A 12,307-nucleotide genomic window follows, 5' to 3' on the forward strand; every position below is an offset into this window, starting at 1 on the left:
CTTGGTCTCTACCAGATGCTGCTCAGTGGCAACATCTTCAAACATTTCATGTAAAAGTGATGTCTGTCACCACATCATTCTATCCCACATTCCCCTTCCTTCTGCTAACTCCAACAATCACCTGAAACCACAACTGAAGTCAGATGTCTGGCAGCACAAACACTATGCCTCTGCACCAGCAGGTTGGCTGTGTGTGACATTTCCAGATTTTGAGTAATTTCTATGCGATGAGGATATGTGCACTTTTTAATACATGGTCATTGTTGCAGTTACTCTGGTAACAATATCTTCAGCAGTATTGTTATACAAAAGAAACATTCTGTGTGCCACATGTATTAGAGTAACAGTTTTACAATTTAAGTGTGAATGACAGTTTTGCAGCACATTTGTGCAAGCTTAAAATCCTTCTGGTGATGTTAAAATGTGACACAATAACTGTCACTCTACTTTTGCTTTCATGCCTTGTATTAGTCAAATATCTGTTTTATTATACTTCTAATGATATTTGTTCATCCCTTTTTGTCATTACAATGCGATTGTAACCTAGGCTGATCCTGCAATTGGTCATTCTGTGGTCTACACTGGTAACCAAAGTGTAAATAAATATGTCAGAAAACTATTCTTTCCCCCTGCTATTCATAATATGCACATTTTGTGGTGGCATGGGGTAACAGGCCAGGGTACTTTTTATTTGTCTCTGCAACCAAGTTAGCGGTCAAACTTCGTCTTCTATGGGTTTGATGAAAACAAAGGCAGGATTTTAAATTTTAATTCATATATGCACATAAAGATGATTTACACGAACTTCTTTTGAAATTAAATGCTGTGATTATAAGCTATGAGCCTTCATCTTCAAATTTCCAAGCACTGTGCTGATTTCATGCACCTGTCTTTTTTAGCTCTTTATTTTTCCTTCAAACCCCTTAAAGTCATGTTGCTTAACACTCGGAAAAGCTTCGTCCCCCCTGTAGTGTGCCTTTCATCTCTAACGTGTGAGCAAGGTAACTGGGTTATTTACGCTTTTGTTCCTCAATGTGTCCAACAGAAGGCAGTTCTGAAGAAAATAACACTGAACAGCCCCGAAGTGATGCTTTCTTCACAAAATTTATAGAGTCTGCAGTAACGCAGGCAAAGATCTTTTCATCATTCCAACATCGGCTTCATCTTAATTATTCTTCAGAGGCTGTGAGTGTTGTTACTGCTGTATTTTTCCTTGACTGCAATTATATTTCTCAAGTTTTTTTTTCTTTTAACCCACTGAGTTCAGTTAGATTTCCCTGCATCTCTTTCATCTTGTGTTTGTGCCTATGACACAAATCTCACAAGAATAATTATATTTTACATACTACTGAATATGCAGAGTAAGAGACTATGAAAACCGAGAAATCCACTAGCTTACTAAGCTACCCTGGATGGGGAGCCAAGGTTTCTGGTCATGGATTAACGATTCCTGTTGGAGACCTGGCATTCCAGTGCAGCAGCGTGTTCATTATGTAATGGGCACTAAGAAATGGGCCAAATAATAAGTCGGGTGCAACAAAAAAGCTCTCCACTGAACTATGAACACCATGCAGAAATACCTCAGCTTGTCTCTGCCCCTCTCCTGATGAGTTGCATATAAATGATTCCCCTTTTTTAGAATCCTGGTCTGTGAATGGTAAGAGAGAGATGTTGGGGATGTTTGAGTAAAAAACTGAAGAAAGGCCAGAGCCTGATTTGATGCTGGGCAGCTACAGCAGGAGCTATGTTTCAAATATGACTGCAAATACAGATTTGGTATTCGTTTTTGACTGTTGGTACTGCAATGCCCTCTCTTCACCAACTGCAGTTTGCTCCCCATAGCACCTTGTGTCCATGTCAGCTGCCCCTTTCATCCTACCCTAGCTACACCTGAAACTGTGGGAACTTATCAGCTCTTATTTGCTTATTACTTAATATTGTTTTGAGTCTGCTTACAATGATTCAGTTTTACATTTTACTGCTTTTAATTGTTTTTAATATTGGTTTTAAGCCTCGTTTTTATTTTATTCACTTAATAATCTGATATTTTAGCTTTCTCAATTTATTCTTATTACATTAATTTTACTTGATTTTCAATGCAGACCTAATTTCTATACATGTCTAAGTTGTAACAGTACTAGTTACCTAGTAACAACAGTACAGTAGATCTCTTGAATTTTTATTTTGTCCTTTTCCCATACACCAGTTGTCTTTGCTTGTTTTCCATCTTTGTCGATGTTCACATATCTTGCTTCAACACTGTTGTCCTGATTGTAAGCTAACATTGCAGTTTTAAAGATAGTACTGTATTTTATTTTTCGGTTTAATTGTTTCACTGAATATTGTGGTCTTTCTGTCTCTCTGCAGTTAGAGGGGGTTATTGCTGTTCTTAATTTGTTACTCAATATTTAACTCTTAGCCTAGAGGGTTTCTCTGTGCTTTAAGTGTTAGCCACATAGCTGGGAATTTGTCTGCTCAGTATCGGAGTGGTTTGGCTGGCTACAATCAACTGTATTAGAAGCTGAAGTTAAATACAAACTTGCAGTTTTAAAGATAGCACTGTATTTTATTTTTCTGTTTGTTTCATTGAATATTATGGTCTGTCTGTCTCTCTGCAGTTAGTTTCCCACCCTCCCTCTCTGTTCTTGTTTTAGTGTTAATCTTGGTGGCTTTGGAATTACCCGCCCCTCCTGTAAATCTGTGTTTGAACACTCCTCCTGGGTTCATCTCATTTGGTCACTCAACCTAGTACAGTGAGATCATATTTTGATTTCAGACACTCCTACCAGTCCCACTTGTTCAGCTCTATCCCAGTCTAGTGTCATTAGCTCATGCTACCGAATACAGAGAGAACATTTGAGAAGGCCAACCCACTTAGGTCCTAAACCTTGAATTATCTTCTTTTTCCTTTCTCCCTTTCCACTTTACAAAAAAAAACAAAAAAAAAAACTTTGCTAGAATCTCCTCATGTTCTGACTGAGTGTGCTTCTCAGCTAAGTATATTTTTGGCACTTTTTAACTGTTCAGAGTTGAATAAAACAAAAAAATTGAATTCAGCTTAGAACACAGTTTGAATAAATTGCATTTATTTAAACTTTATTTGCTTTAATATTGCTACACACTCAAGTGTACTAGCTTGCGCTGCACTTGAATTGTTTTTAGTGCTGTTCTAGTATTAAAAAAAAAATTCTAAGCTTGTTTCCTGCGTTTTCTGTAACTTACTCGAGTCCAGATATAGATTTGCTGTATCCAAGACTATTTGTAAGCTTCTGAGCCTCCAAAGCCTTTCTGCATTGGAGGGAATCCTTCTAGCTTATCAGTGGGAGTGGTAAGCACTAGATAGCCTATCTACCTCAAGAGTGGTTTCTGGCTCAGAAATTGTAGTTTATTGGCCGTTTGGGCAGTTGTTCCTTCTCTTTCAACTTTCTGGTTTAGAAGCCCGCATTTGCACTTGTTTCCCACCTTTCCTGTAACTAGTCTAGTCCAGATACAGATTTGCTCTATCCAGGACTGAATGGTAAGCTTCTGAGCCCCCCAAGCCTGTCTGTGTTGGAGGGAAGCCCTCTTACTTATCAGTGGGAGTGGTAAGCACTAGGAAGCCTATCTACCACAGGAGGAGTGGTTACTGGCCCAGAAAGTGAAGTTTTATGGCCATTTCTGCAGTTTTTTTTCAAGCTCTTAAAACTTCTGGTTTTAAAGTCCGCATTTGTGCTTGTTTCCCACCTTTCCTGTAACAAGTCTAGTCCAGATTTGCTGTATCCAGGATGGTTTGTAGCTTCTGAGCAGTGCCAAAGTCTGCTCTTCAATTTTTCCCTTAGATCTGCTAGTTCTCTCCTCTCCTGCACTTTTACTAGCTTATCTGTCTAGCACTTTACTAGACTTCATGTAGCAATTATTGTAGCACACAAAAGTGCTACCAGTACTAAACGTTCTACAAGGAAACAGCTCCAGTACTACTTATTAATACCCACCCATCCAGGCATGTCTAAAGGTCAGTTCCCTGTGCTTTCTCCTATTAACCTGGTGAGCTTGGGCATACCGAGGCAATGTAGCAACTGCCTGATGTACACCGACAACCCTCTCCTCTTACATCCCAACACTCAGACTTGTGAGAGATGCACTTATATATCCAAATTGGAAGCCATGCACTCTCCAGCCAAGACTGGAATAGTTGTTCCAGAGGACAAGGTCAACACTTGCACTACACCACATGGAACACACAGCCCTCTAGACACACACCAGCACTGCCTTCACATAAAAACAAAAACCACACACCCACCTTTGCGGAGGCTCTCAATAAAAATCTACCCAAACAGCAGACACCTCCAAGGCAGAAATGTACACGACTACTACAACACAATAATCATGAGACACATAACTCTCCTAAACAAAGCCCCTAAGGCAGAACAGCATGCCCAACACACTAGTCATAGGCGACTCAATAGTGAGGCACACTGATATCCCACTCACTAGCTTAAATAAGGAGAAAGTAACAGTCAGCTGCCTGTCATGTGCCAGGATCCACCACATAATGCATGCAGTCTGGTCCCTCAACAACAGGTACAAATATGACTCTGTCATTGTACATGTGGGTGTGAATGACCTGAGAAGTACCTCCCTGGACTACATGAAAAGAAATATGGAGGAGCTCTCGGATTATGAAGCCCAGGTGGGTATGACCCTAGTCTTGAGTAGCATCCTACCATCACCCAGAATGATACCACAGTACAAGCAGAAAATTATTGATTTCAACAATTGGCTAAGTTTTTGGTGTTATTCTAAGGGGATCCAGTACCTCTCTGCCTGGGATGGCATGATTAACAGACCTCGATGCTTTGCCAGAGATGGCCTGCATCTACCACCCCTGGGCTTCTGGATACTGGCCAAGCTTTTTGTACCCCTATAATGCCTTTTTTAGGCGGTGTTCCAAAGACCAAATTACCACTGTAACAGCTTCAAACAAATGCAATCTGAGGGTCATGCTGCTCAATGCTAGAAGTCTAAATCTGAAAATCCACTCGCTAGAAGCACTCCTTAAAATGGAGAACAACAACATTTGTGCTATATCAGAGACCTGGTTCAAGGCAGCAGAAAGCATCCTTGCACTACCAGGCTATAACTCATTCCACACCTTTTGGCCCCAGAACTTGCTCCAAAGGTCCAAAGGCGGTGGTGTTTCCATATTCATAAAGGATGCACACACCTCTAAACTGGTAACCCAACATAATGCATCAGAGATAGTTCAGGTGCAGCTAACACTGGGTAAGACAGCGATTCAGGTTGTAGCCTGCTATATGTTCCCAACAATGTACCAAGACACTCACGCTACTTTCCTAAGTGCACTGGAGAATATTAGGGTCCAACCTAACACTCTCATACTGGGCAACTTCAACTACCTCTCTATTAACTGGGAAAACTACTCGTGTTACCCATACACTTGCCCAACGTTTCCTGGAATATATTAATTCACAAACAGTCAAAAATGAGCAAACAAACTTGTAAAAATGTGTAGAAACAGGCAACCTGATGTCCAGATAGTCAATACTAACCACAGGAAACAAAGTCCAAGTTTCTTCTTTAACGTAAAAGTATTTTATTTTTCAAAAAGACAACGTTTTCGCCGTGACGCCTGTCACAGCTTCCTCAGAAGAAGACAAGTAAAACAGCTAAACTGGTCTGTTCAAATACTCAGTTAACAGGAAGTGACAAATAATTGCACTTCCTGCACTAATTTGACTCAATAAAAATAATGAATAAAATCATGAATAATCATAAAACTCCATTAAGTTATCTATAAATATTGTATGATAAAAAACAACATAAAAATATTCTTATTAGTGCATTCACATTAACATTGAAAAAAAATTATACATTAAACCCACAAAATAATGTGCATATAGGCATTACCTAAAGTAGCTCCTTAGTTTAAGAACACATGAAATGTTACAGTTCTCATTGAGGCCATCTAGCCTAAATGCATCTAAGTTCAACTGCCATAAAAGTTCGACACACTCAAGAACTATCTGAAAGGGCCTGTTAAAGGTACTTGATCAATACCCATAAAACAAAAAGAGTGGTCAGGGTTACTGCTGACATGTTTTGCTAAGGCATTCTCTAAAAGAGGTTTTTTTATAGCATAAAGGTGCTGGTATATTCTCTTTTAGTTTCGATTGGTTTTTCCTATGTAAAAGGAAGGGCAGGAATTACACAAAGCAATGTACACCACTGACTTTGAATCACAAGTAATCCTCTGCTTAATGTTGTATTTTAATTCCTAACTATAAAGGAGTTTCCAGTTCTCATCACTTTACACATGTTGCAGCATCCACATTTAAATGAACCTCTAGGTCTTGTGTGACCATAAGTGTTAGAAGTATGCTGTAAAAGTTCTTTCAAATTGTTACTTCTCCTGTAAATTACATAGGGCTGACCTAACTTGTCAATCAAATTAATGGAATTAATAACTAGTGGCCAGTTTTTAAGATAATGGCCCAAATTCCTGTTGAATTCAAGTTAAATTGGGTTATAAAACTTAAAGAAAAGTTTCTCTGCTGATTTAGTAAGGAATTTTGGTGTGCTAATTCATTATCATTACTAGACCTACCTACATTAGATTGATCAAGTAGTGGTTTATACAACCCTTTTGTTCTTTTAGTGTCAACTTCATTTATAAGCCCTTCTAAAAGAGGGACAGGGTATCCGCGGTTTATAAACATACCTTTCAAAAATTGGCACTCAGCTTTAAAATCGCTGTAAGTGCTACACATCCTGCCTGCACGTACCAGTTGTCCTTTGACAATAGATTTTTTCTGCCTAGGTGGATGTAGACTAGTGTAGTCAGGAAAGAGTTGCAGTACGTCTGTTTCCTAAAAATGCCAGACAAATAAATCTCCTCATCTACTTCTTTAGTTAGTCTCACGTCCAAGTAGTCTGTTTCTATTGTTGAAAACCTATAAGTAAATTTTAACCATTGTGTAGAATTGTTCAAATAGTCTACAAAAAGTTTTGCTTCAACTTCATTCCCTTTAAAAAGGATAAATATGTCGTCCAAAAACCTAGTGTAATATTTTATCTTCTGCATTACAGTTTCATTAGATAGTATATAAAGGTTTTCCCAAAAGGCTACAAACAGGTTAGCCACACTGGCTCCCATGGCTATTCCACATTTTTGTAAATAGAATTTATGTTCAAAAACAAAAAAGTTTGATGACAGTACTATGCTCAACAGTTCTGTTACAACGTCAATCTCCACTTGTGGTGCATTTAAGTCTTTAAGAAGCAGTTGAATCCATTATCCAATATATTAATTCAAATGCCCCGGACCACCTCGTTCTTACCCCCACTAGAAGTAGCAACATCCTTGACCAGATCATTACTAACATGGGTGACCATTGCTCTATTCCAATAGTTAACTCCTCACTGGTTAGATCTGACCACAAACTAGTCACCCTGGAACTCCACACTCCTCCCACCCCACTCCACACACACAAAGGTAACCACCATAAAAACTTCTCTAAAGCTAACTTTGGCTCCTAAAAATAGAGGTGGCTAACTTCATAGTTGCATGACCGCCGAATCATACACCAATGCACTGTACAAACACATGCACAAATGTATGGATCTCGCCATACCCAAAAGAACCAAGACGCTCTCTTCCAAAAAAAAGAAAGCCAATCTGGTGTTCACCTGCCATAAGCAAACTCTACAACAGAAGGAGGAAATTGATGTGGAATAAGGTGAAGTCCCAACACTGGAAAAACTCCCTTATCAGCTTCAACAAAAAGTTGAGATCCCTCATCAAATCCTCTAAAGCTAGCTATGAAAACAGAATTGCAGCAGATAGTAAAGATAACCACAAGGTCTTCTATAGTTATGTAAAGAATCTCCATGGCAATACCCAGATTTGCTCAGAGCTACTGCAGAATGGTACCTCCTATACTGAGCCAACAGATATTGACAATATACTAGCCGACAGATTCAATGCCAACTTTACTGCTCCCACCCCTCAAAAGGACCAATCATAATACCAGTAGATTGCCAGGCACCCAGTATTACTGCTGCATATGTTAAAACAGCACTGTCCAAGGCCAAGAATACAGCTTCCATGGAACCTGGCAATATCCCTGGTTGTGTTCTACATGAACTACAGTGTGAAATGGCACCTCACCTGTGGGTTCTGTTCAATAACAGTCTCACCTCAGGCTTTGTCCCTACCAAATGATACACTGCTACAGTCATCCCTCTCCACAAAGGAAGAGCGACTACAGACCCTGGGAACTATCGCCCCATTAGCCTGATGAGTCTGATATGCACAGCTATGGAACACATCATAATGGACCTAATAAACAAGGATATAGAGAATCTCCAAACTCTGGATCCCACACAGTTTGATTTTGTGAAGGGTAGATCATGTCTGCTCAACTTAGTCAACTTCTATGAGTCAGTCACCAGAGCTGTGGATGAAGTCAAGGTGGTTCATGCAGCCTACCTTGTCCTGGCCAAGGTGTTTGATACCATTCCCCATTCAGTAATCATAGAAAACCTCGATAAGCTAGACCTCAACCCTTATATCACTAGGTGGGTTGCAAACTGGCTCACAGATAGAACCCACAGTGTGAAAGTTAGCAGATTCCAAGTCAGACTGCCGACCAGTCACGAGTGGAGTCCCACAGGGTTCAGTCCTGGGTCCTCTCCAGTTTGGTATCCACTTCTCTGAAGTCCATCCAGGCCAACACAAAGGGTCTCTGACTGACAAAGTTCACAGACGATTGCAAATTGGGAGGTTTATTAACTCCCCAAGTGATGTTGACATCCTACAGAAAGGCTTCACTGAGACCAACGACTGTTGTCAGAACCATGGCCTTATGCTCAATGCCAAAAAATGTATCGTCATCCCCTTTGGGAAAAACCAAGTTCCCATGAATTACCACATCGATGGTAGTCCACTGAACACAGAAGATGTTATAAGAGATCTGGGAACACAGGTTGAGAGCAGCCTCTCTTTTGACTACCACATTGCCACTGTGGTCAGAAAGTCCTTCTATGTGGCATATCTCATTACTAAGGGTTTTGCATCCAGGAAGAAAGAGGTCATTCTCTCTCTACTCTTCCCTCATTAGGCCAGTCATCGAGTACAATGCCCCATTCGGCATGTACCTCACTAGACACCTGCAACAACTGGACAGGCGGTAAAAGTACCTCACAAAGAGGATCTTAGGCCTTAAGCACTTGTCCTATATGGACAGACTCAAAAACCTCCCAACTATTCTCTGTGTCATACCGTCTACTTAGAGGTGATCTCTGCTTGACATACAAAGCCATGTCTGATCCAGCTCTGTTAGAAATGCTACATCTAAAGAAATCCCAATCACTCCACATCACACGCTCCAGTGACCTCAACTTCATTACCACAATCAACAGAACATGCTGGAGGGACAGGTTCATAACCCAGAGACTGCCCTTGCTATGGAATAGCCTACTCATACATGTTAAATTGAGCACCTCAGTGGCCCTCTTAAAGAGAAACCTTGATGAGTGGATGGGAAATAGAAAATTCACCCCGGGGATCACTCCAGTGGCTCTACTTGACAGAGGCACTGGGAACTAAGGTCAGGTGGCACAATGTCAGGTTAATCCTATGGGCTAGGTTTGTAACGACTCCAGGGCCATTAGTCTAATACACACCTATGAACATTTTTGGATGCTTCCATAGACATTTCTGTGATGGGCTGTTGGGCATGATGATTTTTCACTGTAGTAAACCAGTGAAGTTCATGTCTTTTCATGGTATCCAGGATTCTAGTTTTCAAACATTGCCAGTAATCAAGGGACCCATTCTAATACGGTCTCTCTTGGAGCATGTATATTCATGTGTAAGGTCATTCTGCAGTAAGATAGGTATCATCACTGATCATACCTCTCATCCTCTTAGGAAATCGAGACAAAGCCGAAAATAGGGGGACAAAGGTCCAAAAACAGAGAGAGATTTTAAATATTGTTCTTACAAACTCAGGAAGGTGCTGGAATAAAAGGATTTGTATTAACATGCATTTCCTGAAGGATAAGAAATCACGCTCAAATGTATGTCATTATTTAGTGATGTCAATCTGAAGTGATTTGCCAGAAAACCATAAATTTTATGAGAAACAGACCAAAAATATGAGGCAAAAATCTGGACAGTTGAGAAGGTGTGTCACTGATGTATTGCAAGATATGAATCTTTTTTTTTTTTTTTTAACTGAGATATGGTTGGGTGAAAACTGTCCCTGCCCTTACACTTGGACTCAGTAATGCAGTGCCCAATCCAATAGGGGGGCAGGTAAGATCAGGGGTGAGGTTGTTGTCTCTGGGACAGACACAAGTTGCCACCAATGAGACCCAATCCTTTGAGCATTGCTATTTACAGAAAGAAAGTGAAGGCTTTCTGCTGTATCCCCATCCACAAGGTTGTGGGAAGACATTCCTACAAGAGTTCACTGACTTCATTATCAACACAGTTATTGATCACCAACATTTAGTCATATTCTGGGTTAATTAAAAATTATTGATTCTTGCCAAAGAATTTGGCTGTGTTATTAGATGTTCTGGATTTGTCCAGGTTATTACCTCCTCTTATTCTTTCGGCTGCTCCCATCACGGGTCATCACAGCAGATCAACTGTTTCCATGTCTTCCTGTCCTCAGCATCTTGCTCTGTCACACCAACCCACCTGCATGTCCTCTCTCACCACATCCATAAACCTTATCTTAGGCCTTCCTCTTTTCCTGTTACCTGGCAGCTTCATCCTTAGCATCTTTTTCCCAATATACTCTGCATCCCTCCTCAGCACATGTCCAAACCAACATAATCTTGCCTCTCTGGCTTTGTCTCCAAACCTTCCAACCTGGGCTGACCCTCTAATATACTTATTCCTAATCCTGTCCATACTCGTCACACCCAGTGCAAATCTTAGCATCTTCAACTCTCCCAGGTCAAGCTCTGACTCTTGCCTTTTTGTCAGTGCCACTGTCTCCAACCCATATAACATAGCTGGTCTCACTACCCTCTTGTAGATCTTTCCTTTCACTCTTACTGGTACTTCTGTCTGTCACAAATCACTCCTGACACACTTCTCCACCCACTCCATCCTGCCTGTACTCTCTTCTTCACCTCTCTTCCACACTCACCATTACTCTGAATTGTTGATCCCAAGTATTTAAACTCATCCACCTTCACCACCTCTACTCCCTGCATCCTCACCATTCCTCTATCCTCCCTCTAATTCACACACATATATTCTGTCTTAGTCCTGCTGACCTTCATTCCTCTTCTCTGTAGAGCATAACTCCACCTCTCCTGGGTCTCCTCTACCTGTTCTCTGCTCTCACTACAGATCACAATGTCATCTGCAAACATCATAGTCCATGGGGACTCCTGTCTGGTCTCGTCTGTCAACCTGTCCATCACCATTACAAATAAGAAAGGGCTCAGAGCTGAACCTTGATGTAATCCCACCTCCACCTTAAGCGCATCCGTCACTCCCACTGCAGACCTCACCGCTGTCACACTACCCTTGTACATATCCTGTACCACTCTTACATACTTCTCTGACACTCCCGACTTCCTCATACAATACCACAACTCCTCTCTAGGCACCCTGTCATATGCTTTCTCTAAATACACAAAGGCACAATGCAACTCCTTCTGACATTCTTTGTACTTCTCCAACAACACTCTCAAAGCAAACATCACATTTGTAGTGCTCTTTCCTGGCATGAAACCATACTACTGATCACTAATCATCACCTCCCTTCTTGACCTAGCTTCCACTACTCTTTTCCATAACTTCATGCTATGACTGATCAGTTTAATCCCTCTGTAGTTACTACAGCTCTGCACATCACCCTTATTCTTAAAAATCGGTACCAAAACACTTTTTCTCCATTCCTCAGGCATCTTTTCACTTTCCAAGATTTCATTAAACAATCTAGTTAAAAACTCCACTGCCATTTCACCTAAACACCTCCATGCTTCCACATGTATGTCATCTGGACCAACAGCCTTTCTGTTCTTCATCCTCTTCATAGCTATCCTTACTTCCTCCTTGCTAATCCACTGCACTTCATGATTCACTATCCACACAGCATCCAACCTTCTCTCCCTCTCATTCTCTTCATTCATCAGCCCATCAAAGTACTCTTTCCATCTGCTCAACACACTCTCCTCACTTGTGAGTATGTTTCCCTCATTATCCTTTATCACCCTTACCTACTGCACATCTTTACTACCTCGGTCCCTCTGTCTAGCCAATCGGTACAGGTCCTTTTCT

The sequence above is a fragment of the Protopterus annectens genome, chromosome 13.part0 (genome assembly GCF_019279795.1).
Source record: "Protopterus annectens isolate FY-2018-M chromosome 13.part0, PAN1.0, whole genome shotgun sequence".
In the NCBI taxonomy this organism is placed as follows: domain Eukaryota; kingdom Metazoa; phylum Chordata; order Ceratodontiformes; family Protopteridae; genus Protopterus; species Protopterus annectens.